This window comes from Oreochromis niloticus, linkage group LG10, assembly GCF_001858045.2.
Source record: "Oreochromis niloticus isolate F11D_XX linkage group LG10, O_niloticus_UMD_NMBU, whole genome shotgun sequence".
Classification (NCBI taxonomy): Eukaryota; Metazoa; Chordata; class Actinopteri; order Cichliformes; family Cichlidae; genus Oreochromis; species Oreochromis niloticus.
In genome coordinates this window covers 23906753-23917453 of record NC_031975.2, presented here as the reverse complement: position 1 = coordinate 23917453, position 10701 = coordinate 23906753, and positions in this window count along the sequence as shown.

Below are 10701 nucleotides of genomic sequence, written 5' to 3'. Positions count from 1 at the left end.
GGGAAGAAACCAGAATACCCAGAGAGAAACCAGTGCAAACTAGCCAGATTGTGGATTTGAACCCAAGTTCTTCTTACTGTGGAGCAACAACACTAACCACCATGCCACCAATCCAGACTTAACAAAAGTAGGAAAGCTATGATTTCAAGGCTTGAGGCAGAATTTTTTTGTACGTTTTTGTCCTTGACAGGTTAATCCACAATGAATAGCAATAGCATACACGTGGTGTGTGTGTGTAGTTGTCTGCCTCTTATAACGCCAGTGATTTTCCTGCAGTTTGACATCTTGTGCGATCTTGTGAATTTCATGAGATCAGCAACTAACCATTCTTACTAGATTGTATCATGTCATCTCAACAAGGACAAATTAAGTTGCTGAATTTCGTACAGATCCTTCATGATTTAATTACGTTCATAGAAACATGAAATTATTGTGTTTAAATTACAAGTTAGACTTTTTTTAATGTAACAACCACCCAATTTACTTTTTTCGGTATACCAAAAAAAGTAGAGGCGGCTGTTCGACTTGACTGAGATGGATGCCTTCCTGAAACCACAATCCAAAGCGTACGAGACTGAAAGTTATTAACTTACTTCACTCGAACATGATATGAACAATTTAATCTAGCATCTCTGCATATCATGTAGTTTCTACACTATATAGTTACACTTAACGTTAAAGCATGAGGCACTTATGTTAAACACACGCAAGATGCTTACGTAAATCCAAGAGTTGGCCAATCCCTTTTTTTTCAGTGTATATGGATTGCATGTTTTGTTTAATTATTAAAGAAGATGAAAAGCCCTGACTGTCAAGCCCTTGTGCCTACTAGAGGGGACTATGCACACACACGTGACAAATTAAAGGAATAACCAAAATAACACAGCTGAGTTATGAAGGTGTCGGGCAACACAAACAGTTTCAGTGTGCCTCAGCATTGATTCTCCAATTCACCTTTGCAGATGAGATGGACGACCAGTCTTCAATAAAGTTTTCGCTTATGTTCTGATGGATTCGGAGAGTCCAGTTTGCCAAAAAAGAATAGTTTTTTTCTCTGACCTAATTTTTATTGGTTTTATTCATATAAGATTGCATAAAAAATCATGTTGATTCCACATGATCTGTGTGTTTTCCTGTAACACAAATCTGTTGTCTCATGTTGACGTTATTTCATCGTGTTTAGGGTAATGGATTTTCACCTGTAACTGCAACTTTATTTCTTAATGTCAACATTATTCAAAGGTATTATGTTCTGTGTACACAGGAATACTTTTACTTTAGGTACTTTAAGTTTAATTTCTTGCTACTGCTGAAGCAAAGTGCTACTACTTCTGCTATGGCTAAAATGCAAGTACTACTACTTCTATATTATAATTACAAATACATGTATTATATGCTGACTTAATTCCATGATAAATATATTTTGTACACTGCTCTTCTTTAACTAATACTACCTACAATATCAGTTCTAAACATTTTAAAAGTAGTAATCTAATAAACCAAACATACTTTGTTAATCAAGTGTCTGTATTTTCTCAGCATTACAGTTACAAAACTGGAACTGGAACTTGAATCAACACAATTAGCAATAATACTCTAGGTAGTCTTTTTCCATGGAAAATTTTGCATCATCACTGAGAGTTACAAACTGTCTAAAATCTTTCCTCTTTATAAAATGATCAGTGTGGCTGCTCTACCAGGTGTAACAATTAAGTTTAACATCCAGGCATCTGTGAAAACAGAATTTATGATGTTTAATGGAGTTTGAAGTTAGCAGAGATTTAGCTAGTTTCCATCTAAAGATGATATACCATGTTCTCACTGAGGGATTTCTAAACAATTAAAACGTACAGCTCTACTATCACTTCCGACGTAAATGAAGACAGAAAACTAACTGTTGTTTGTAGGGTTACTGAAGTTGTGCTAGCTGGTATATAATGATTAGGGCTGGGTATTGTCACTGATTTCTAGAATCGATTCGATTACGATTACAATTCACGAGTTGACTCGATCCACAATTCGATCCGCAATTTGATCTGATTCGATTCAATTTTGCTTCAGACAGTCAGAAATATGATACATTTGATCATTTACCAGTACTGACACTTGTGAGACTTCATAGGAGGTGTAAGCACCGCAACAGATGCCTTTGTGTCAAAGTAACTGAGGATAAAACACAGAAAAACATGAAGAAGATTTTTCTGGCCTGGCTTTTTACAGTAGATAACCTTAAAAATATTCTGCAGTAGAACAAAAACTGAAGAAAACCATGAATCAGCATATGAACATTACCTGATGCTGCTGAAGTGAAGCAGAGCAAAGTTACAGAGGTTTTACTAGAGACACAGCTAAGCCTTTTGCAATTTGGCATAATTTTAAAAAGTTTGACATTTCTTCGGTATTAAACAGCAGAAATTAGGCTTTTTCATGACGATGTTTATGTGAAGTGTAGTTTTGATCTTCTTTTGCTTCTGGTTCAGTGAATTTTGGTCAGAATGATGAAACCTGCAGCTTCAGAATCTGTGAGCTGTCGACTTTCAGCCCAGATGGCGTGTCTGTTGGGTGAGAATGCCGACATCTCGTAGATTCTGATGCGTCGGGTCTGCGCTTTGTGTTTACGTCTTTGTGTGGAATCTGTTTACCTACTCTCATTTGCTGTTTTAGCTGTTTAGTGGTTGTTGAAATAGTTTTGTGAGCTTTAACCTGAAATTCTGGCGTTTCTGGCAAAATACATTTAAATTTCAATTCAGGGTTTAATGAATCTATATCGCTTTATTCAAGCTAAAATTGATTTTAATTGGAAAACCGATTATTGAACCCCCCCCCCCCCCAATAATCATTTGCTATGTGGTGGCTAGCTACACAGCTATGGTTAGCATAATATAAAGACAGTGAAGCTGGAGGACGAACCTTAACTTTTTTCCACTCGATAAAAGTTAACGTGAGGGTTCCCGATGGTCAGGGACAAATGCAACTGCATGGCAGGATGCTGTAAACGGACCAAACTTCAGTCAGGAGAACAACTGAGATAATCCATCCACAATATGAGGCTAGTAAGTAATATATTCCTGCATGGGCTGGGCTGTAGTTACATCGTAAGGTTTTAAAAACTGAGCTTTAAAACATGCTGCTGATGAATAGTGGTAATAAAAACCGAGAGAGCCTGACAGTGATGGCTGACTGTTTTTTAGGGGCTTGTTCAGATTAAATAGAACAAGATACAAAGCATTAAAACAAATTAAAGACACAACAGCCTTAATAAATGCAGAGTAGTTTAGACCGGGAAGCAGGGTTCATACGTCTTCACTTAACAACTGGATACTAATTGCTTAACTCTTTATTTTAATAACTTTTAATAACATTAACTAGAGTAACTGAACCTTGTAACACTTTAGAAGCTGCAGAATATTGTCACATAATAAAAAATTAAAAATGTTTCTTACCTGGGATATCATATCTTGGGTCACGGTTTTTAACTAGCTGCTTTAAAGCCCTGCTTTTCCACCATGTAACCACATCAGTAACTTACATCCGTTTGCGCTTCCTCTTTGTTCCTAAACCGTTTTATTATCAGATGTAAGTAACCTGTCAAACAAGGTCCATCTAGCATGTAAAAAGTAATAGTTCCTGCACATAGCCTCAGCCAAAAGGCTCGTATTTTAGCATAGTAGCTTTTTATTTTCTTGTTATCTCACAAAATAAGATGAAGTCCAGGTCCCAGCAACATTAACTAGTGTCTCACTGCCTTTCTTTATCACTGCAGCCCCTTCATGAGTTCATGGCAGAGTTTTAGTAGCTACATCATCCTGTCTGTATGCACATTTGTAGAGGCTTTGGCTACGTGTTACTAATGTTACACACTTTCAAGAGACCAGCTACATCAACATTAAAGAGCTGCAGCAGTCTTTAGTAGAAAAATCTAAACCAAATCTATTTTTTTTTAAATCCCAAAATGACTATGACCTTAGGTGCATGTTATTTGTCTTATTTTGTGGAAATAGACATGTTTCAACAAGCCAATCATATAACCTATCTTACATTAGCTTGTTTAACTGTTAACGCACTGGCACTAACACAAGTTTGTTACAGTCAGTTAACAACACTCACACAAAAATAATACTACAACCATCTTAACTAACTCATTAACTAACTCATTTGAAAACAGTTAATGTTAGCTAATTTATGTTTCCCTTTAAAGTTAGCCGATATGTCAGCCTACACACACACACACACACACACACACACACTACATCAACAAAAGCTTATTTGTGGAGTTTGAACTGTTTCTCACTGGTGTTATAGTTTTACAAATTTTCATTTACCTTTAAGGTCAAAAACTGTAGACCACAGCCAAGCTTCCAATGCGAATGCGAGAGACAACATGGAGGCAGTGTTGCCAACTCCTCAGTAAGGAAAATCGCTATTGGCTGTCCTAAAAGTCGCTAGAAGTCGCTAAATGACCTCATCACCTAATTTGCATAATTGGTCTCGCTAATATAATTGTAACCTATGTTGTTGGAGAGAGAAATAACATCGTGGAAGAGACATAAAGTGAGTAAAAAATGTCCTAAGTGCATTTAGAGTTTATTTAGAACTACAAATTAAATTTCTTTTAGCAATTATTGTTTTTTTAATGTCACAATTCCAACCCTGCTCCTTCACCCGGGCTTGGACCGGCAAAAGTGACCCAAAAGAGGCACTCTGGTGGAGTTACTTTGTGTGTGTGTGTTTATAAGTAGTTTTAAACCTTGTGATCCACAAAACAGCATAAGAGTAAAAGAAGAACTGACTGTGTTACAGCACCCGCTGCTTGTTGAGAGTAAAAGCGATATGCGCTTTCACGTCTTTTTTTAGCGACTTTTTATAGAAAAAAAGTCGCCTGGGGGTCTGAAAACTCGCTAAATATAGCGACAAAGTCGCTAAGTTGGCAACACTGCATGGAGGACCATTTTTCATTTTTTCCCTCCAAAACGCCTTTCCAGAGGGCGGAGCTTCATGACTGCTTTCTTTAATTACCACATAGAAGACTGTGAAAGGACAAGACTAAGTTATATTTGTGTGAGAAACATAATTTAGTAATATAATAAATAATGGCAAATTTTAAGTCAAATTTAACAACCCCCCGTGAAGCTCAAAGCATATGATTCACATCATTTTCAAACTCCTCAAATCATTTATTGAGTACATATATATTCACTCAGGGATTTAATTAGGTACGCTTGGTAGGTTTGACCCCTTATACCCTCAGGGCTGCCTTAATTCTTCATGGCATATATTCAACAAGGTTCATATTGACATTATAACATAACACAGTTGCTACAGATTTGTCGGCTGTACATCCATGATGTGAACCAAATCCCAAAGCTGCTCTTTTGGACTGAGATCTAGCCGTGGAGTAGGGCTGGGCGATATGGCCTAAAATCCATATCACGGTATAATTTGAAGCATGTGTGGTAACAATATATAATCACGATATATTCTTTTCTTCTGTATAATGTATTTTACACACTATAAGGGACACTTAAAATCCTTTAATTTTCTCAAAAATCGACAGTGTGCCTTATGTATGAATTCTGGTTGTGCTTACTGAAGTCCCAAAGTCAAACGAACACTGCGGCTTCACTGAGAGTTAAAAACTGAGATTTCTGAAAAAATTTAAACGTACAGCTCTGCTATCACTTCCAACACAAATGAAGACAGAAAACTAAACAGCAGTGACTTTTGTAGGGTTACTGAAGTTGGACTAGCTGGTATATAATGATGTGCTACGTGTCGCTAGCAAAACAGCTACGTTAGCATAACATTAGCACAGCTAACTTTTTTCCAGGGTTCCTGATGGTTAGGGATAAATGCAAGCGCATGGCATGATGCTGTAAACAGACCAAACTTCAGTTAGGAGAACAACTGAGATAATCCATCCACAATACGAGGTTAGTCATTAATATACTGCAACAACATGAAAATATCCATGCTTTTATGTTGTTTGTGCCAAATTCTGACCCTAACATCCAAATGTCACGGCAGATATCGAGAATCATCATACCGAAAAAAAAAAATCATCACACCATCTTCTGTTGTCCAATTTTGGTGATGCAGGCAAATAGTAGCTTCAGTTTCCTGTTCTTAGCTGAGTGTCTTACTTTAACCAAACCAAACCACTGCAGCGACTGTTGGTTGGTATTTTAGCCGTCTTTTTCATCAGGGACAAAAGGTCCCTTTGTTTGTGTGCTGTAAACCGTCTGCGCAAGCTTTCAAACAACCTCCCTGTAAGCTTCAAGCTGAAAGACAAGCTGTTTAACCTGGTGAAATAACTATTTTTATTTAATAAATGATGTCATTTGTATCAGTTGAACAGGGGTCTCTCGTGTGAATATCAAATATTCACAACACCAAAGTTTTTTGTGACAGGTTGCTGGCTTCCGAAGATGCATTTTAAAGTTGTTTCTTTGATAACTTGTCTGTTGTGTGTAGACACAACACTGGTTTATCTTTTGAGTTAGGTGTTTATTAATGCTTGAAAGATTCAGGTCAGTTTTAAATGGTTTAACAGACAAACAAACAAAACATTCATCTGAAAATCATCAGGTACAAGGACTGGACTGAACTGACTCAAAAAAGCAGCAAATATCCCCCAAAAAACTTTTAACGACCTTCAGAAAGACTGAGGAACTATTATGAAACACCATTTTTTTTTATTTTGAAGACAGTCTAGCTCCTTAAAAGGGTTCGCTCAAGACTTTTTCACAGAGCTTCAATGATTACAATTACCAAGCACAACTTAACACCCTGAAACATGGCCCTTAATTTCAGATGTACAGGAAAAGACAGAAGCACCGGCAGCGGGTACTTCTCCAAATGATTCATCACAAGGTGAGCACACATAGCTGCCACTGAGTTATTCCACACAATAATTTGTATTCATAACAGTTTCAACTGACAGCTCGGCAACACTGACGTCAAGTAACATCAACCAGATGACGTGAGCAGGGCATTTTGGGAAACCCAGAGTGTTTCCCGCTGATTAAATACCATAAAAGACGTAGTTATTTTAACGCCATATAAATAGTAGCACTTATATGGCGTTGGACGTCTTTATTTGCATACTCACCCAGTATAAGCACAAGACCATAATTCTGCCATATATAACATGTCTAACTTTTGTGACTGATAACATCACAGGAGCACTAACAGTAAATGGCGCACTGAGGATGCTTAGAGGTCCCAGAATCCTGTGAACTGCTAATTGGCTGCCTCACTATATTACTTCACACAGCTTTCAACCAACAGTAAATGTGGTGCCATATTACTGACTACCCGGGGCATTTGCTTTATACAGTAACAGCCAACATGTTACAGCAGCTGCTTGGAAATCTCAAGCACTCAGATATATGGTTTATATGCAACAGAGGAACAAAGAGCACGGTGAAAAAGTCTTGTGCTACCTTTCATTTCTTTATATTTTGTCAGGAAAATGGGAAATAAGTGCCACAATTGATGAAGACCATCAGAAAGCCTGGAAAACTATTGCTTAAGAAAAGTTTCAAAAATAAGAAATGTGGCTCCTTGGGAAAAAAAATAAATAAAAGCATGGCTTAAGACTTTTGAACAGTACGGTGACTGTGAAAACATTCATTTAAAGGCCTGCTTTCAGCCATGCTTAAGGAGAGCTGCCCAGGTTTTAGTTAACTTCACAGCCCAGTTCGTCAGTGGTGCTAGTTTCAGTCATTATGCAAATATACTGTTTATAAGGTTGGGTAAACCTGCAGTCAGTTGAGATTGAAGAAGTCACGTGGCCCTGGCAGATGGGGCAGTCTCATCTGCTGCTACTGGCCGATGGCCAGTTCTGCAGGAGGTTCCTTCCTGTTAAAAGGGAGTTTTTCCTTCCCACTGTTGCCAAAGCGCTTGCTCATAGAAGGTCATATGATTGTTGGGTTTTTCTCTGTATGCATTATTGTAGGGTCTACCTTACAATGTAAAATGCCTTGAGGCGACTGTTGTTGTAATTTGGCGCTGTATAAATCAAATTGAATTGAAATGAAGTCACTGGGATGAATGATGAAACATTTCTCCCACTGAAAAGCTGCGATCAGATGAACAGAATCAACTTTTTAGGATCCCCAGTTTTCAGATTCTTCTGTTTAAGTTCATGCTGTGAAGTTGCTCAGTGGTCTGGACGTGTTTTCATCATTAACCACTTGTGCACATGTTTTACAGATGAGGCCGATTACGTAAATCAAGATCCGCAATGTACTTGAAAGAAGCATCGGTGAGAAGATGTGACCATCCTGCACAGCTCTGCAAGTTATCTGGTGGAAAACTGAAGCTGAAAACTGCTACTTTAAAAAAAGATTCTCATGTCTGTTTTACTGATGTGCAAATAACTGGACAGATGTGTGTATAAATGCTTTTGGACACTGAAAGTGAAAACCAAGTCTGCCACCTGGTGGTGAAATAAATCAATTTAAATATAGTGTAAACAACAAATTTGTAGGGGTTTTTTTAATCTTTGATGAAAACCTTTTTCTTAAAAAAGAAAGGTTTTCATTTTTTAATTCAGTCTGCATACGTAAAAAAAAAGTGATGAAAATGATAAAAAAAAAAAAAAAACATGATAAAATTAACTGAAACTGACCAGACATGGGCTATTATTTGCTTTTTTTGCTCATATTCTAGAATTTTTTTCAAATTTATGACACTGATCCCTGTGAAAAAAGTATAATGTATTACAAAGGAAGTAGACTTTATTATATTATATACGCACGATCATTTGTAGTTGTAGTCAGAAGTTTACTTACTCTCATCATGGGCATGAAGGTCATGGTAATTTTAGGCTTTTAATGATTTCTCTGAACTGATCTTTTTCCAGGGTGGAATGATTGTACAGCATACATCTTTAATGACTTTAGAAAATAAGAACTGGGTGCACAAGTTTGAATCTATTTTGGATTTTCTCTAATCCGTACAGGCTCAAATATATACATACACCTCCACTAATCTTTGGTTAAATATCCGTTGGTAAGCTTCTGGAATTCATTTCCTGGATATTTGATTACTCTTCTTGGCAGTATTGGTAGAGTTCATTTAAACTGATTGGTTTCCTGGCACAGGCACTGACCTGACGTTTAAGCACAGTCCACAAATTTCCAGTAGGGTTGAAGTCAGAGCTTTGGGAAGGCCATCCCAGAAGCTTTGTTAGCCTGGTCTATCCATTCTAAAATCAGTTCTCATGTGTGTTTGGGATCATTGTCCTGATGGAATACCCAAAAGTGTTAAAAGACTCGAGTATATGTATGTATTTCAGTTTGTATGTATACTTTTGACTCTGTGTGGATTAAAGAAAATCCAAAAGATTTTTTTAAAAATCAATAAACATGTATGCTGTACAATCTGGAAAAAGATCAAAGACATTCCCATGATTCCGATGACATTTATGCCCACTCGTCATGATCATTGTGTGTAAACTTCTCACCAAAACTATATGTGAAACAAAAACACAAAGAATTGATTCCAAGTATGTCTCTCTCTGTAGTAATTAACTTATTTTATTATTAATAAAATAAAGTTATTTGATTAACTTATTTTTGGTTTTATTTTTGTTTTGCAAGTACGCAACAGTGTTTCAGTTTTACTTTGGTTTTTTTAAACATTTTGGTTCCATTTAATGACATTTTTTCAAACCTATTTTTAGTCATTATAATAACTGTGGTGTTAAAGTATATTATGTTTACACAGTGATTCTATGTGGTAAATAATAAAGCCAGAGGGGTTTTTCTTCTTAATAAAGCCAGAGTCATGTAAATCATTTCGTCTTTAATGGATTGTTTTGATATGCTGGTGAAAGTCTTCATTAATAACTTCAAGGCAACAGCTTCTTAGTCCTCGGTGTGTTCAGACTCTGTCAGATTAGCTGATTATAAAGTCATAAATTCAGGCTCATGCATCCCCTCACACAGCTATTCTTAAATTTGAAAACAAAACTAAGAAGCTTCTAAAGTGGCTCTTTGCCTAAATAAAAGAAAACATGACTGAGTCAAACATGTACAGGATTGTGGCTCTCAAACCTCCAGCCCAACTACGTGGGAGCATCACCTGTTCACTGTGATGCACAACATCCAATCAAAATTACATCATTAAGAGACATTTGTTGTCAATCCTGGTACTACTTGTCCGATCCAGAATTTGAGCCCCCATTACTCTCATGATGGTTTGTATGCCGCTTAAACTTGAAGAGAAGCCGACTCGAGTCTACTATTTATGGTTAATAAGGGTAACCTTTAAAGGTCATGAGCTACTCTTAATATATAAACTCCTACATCTTTGGAAGAAGTCGGTTTTTGAGGACTTTTATTATGGTCACTCCTTTAAAAATAAATAAAAATATGCAGGTAGACCAGCAGAAGACCACAAAATGTGTCTCACCATCAGGATTTGAACCCTGACACTGAAGTCAGGCATGCCAGAGAGATTTGGAGACGTTATGAAGGGTCAACACTAAATACAGAGACTCTTTGCATACATTTTAATCAATAGAAGTCCATGCAAGTTTGAATGCTTATATTTGAGCTTTACTAGATTATGGAAACATGGAAAACAAAATAATAGCGCTGCTACACTTTAGTTTTACAAGTTCACAAAATAATTATTTTAATTTTTTACCCCCCCCCCCCCCCCCCTTTTTTTTTTAGTTTTAGTTCACCAAAA